We start from the raw sequence: 1,804 nt of genomic DNA, 5'->3' as shown, positions 1-1,804 counted from the left end.
CTTGTAGACTCGAGTAGGTGGGTCAGGACAGGTCCTTATGTCCCTCCCCTCCAAGTGTGGGCTGCTGGCAATCAGGAAAGCTGCTTGAAGGGTTACTGCCTTCTCACACACCTCCCACACCTGGTTGGTTAGGGCAACCAGGTGGTGGGACAACAAGGACCCTTGCCCCAGGGCTGGAGTTGTCATTTCCTCTGCTGAAGGCTGGAACTGGACCCCTGACTGCCAAAGGCCTGTGCAAGAGCAGGCCGTCTGCCCCCTGGAGGCCTCAGGTGACGGTGAGGAAGCAGCACACCAAGCAGCGTGTCAGAGGAACAAGGTCTTCCAGCTCAGGGCAGGACAGCAAGATCCCTACCCCTTTGGTCTCTCTCTGATAGCTGCATCAAGCTTCAGGAATAAGTGGAGAAAAGGAGAACTGACCATGGGCCACTCCCGGGTAGTAAGGGGTGTGTTGATGTGAATGCATACCTTTTCCTGCTCTTCCAACCCTCCCCTCACTCTCCTCTGGTACGGACCTCCCCAACCCATTAAACTTAGCGGGGACAGGGCATGGGAAACAGGCTGGTCAGCAAGACCCTTGGGCTTATCTCTGGTCTCAAATACTTTATCTTCCGGAAGGACAGAACCTGTCAAAGGAGTGAAGAAGGGCAGGACCTTGGAAGAAAAAGAAAAGGGGAGAGGCAATGGGTAAAGGAGACGCAGGAAGGAGGACGCCCCTTCTGTGCTGCCCTCTTTGCCTGGGTTCCATCCTCCCTCCCAGTCTGTGGGAAGTGGAGGGGCACAGAACATCCCAGGAGACTGAGCTACATGCAGTTCCCAGAGAGCCTTTTGCTGGGCTCAGGTGGCAATCCAGGCCCCAGACCACCATTCCCTCCCTCTACTTCTCACTCCCAGACCTCAGGACAGGGGTGGGAGGGTGCAGAAGGGGTGGGGTGAGGCCTGACCCCACCTCCTCTTTACTCTGGAACAGTGGGTCGCCAACCCATGGTCCGCGGACCACTGAGGGTCCGTGAGATCCAAAAGGTTGGTGACCACTGCATTTTCCCAAAAGAAGTGACAAGGCCTGGCTTTCTCCCCAATAAGGTCTTGCTCTCCTTATCCAAGCGTTGCTCCTTCTTTTCCAGTCTGTCTCCTGTCTCTGCACTCAGGAACCACACATGCATCACCCGTCACACTCATGTGCACACACCTATCCTGGATCACTCATACCAGGACACAGGACCCGCACACATCTCTGCACATGGAGAGGCACTCTCTGATGCCTAATTCCATTAAACACTTGAATCCTAGGCAAAGCTGCCCTTCCTCCTATACTCCCCCAGGACTAGGCTAGCCAGGGACCCTGACCTCTAGTTATTCTTTCCAGAGCCCCGCCTTGCCTCCCCTGAGGCTGAGGAGCAGGCGAGGGGTGAACGGTTGCTGAACAGGCCACTGGCCAGATTCTGGACCCTGGCTCCAAGGCTAGTCCTCCTACTGGGCACCTTTTTTTTGAATCCTTACTCCAATATACCGTATTTGCCGGCTGATAAGACGACTGGGCGTATAAGACGACCCCCCACTTGGAGGCATATTTTTCAGGGCCAAAAAAGCGTCTTATACGCCGGCAAATACGGTATTTTTTCCATTGATTGTCAGAGAGAGTGGAAGGCAGGGAGGAGGAGAAGAGAGAGAGGAAAACATTGAAGTGAGAGAGACACATTGATTGGCTGCCTCCTGCACGCCCAGACCAGGGCCAGAGATCAAGGTACAGGCCCTTGACTGGGAATTGAATCCATGACCCTCTGGTCCATAGGCTGCCACTCTAACT

The sequence above is a fragment of the Myotis davidii genome, unplaced genomic scaffold, assembly GCF_000327345.1.
Source record: "Myotis davidii unplaced genomic scaffold, ASM32734v1 scaffold1949, whole genome shotgun sequence".
Lineage (NCBI taxonomy): Eukaryota > Metazoa > Chordata > Mammalia > Chiroptera > Vespertilionidae > Myotis > Myotis davidii.
Note: the sequence above shows the minus strand (reverse complement) of the source record.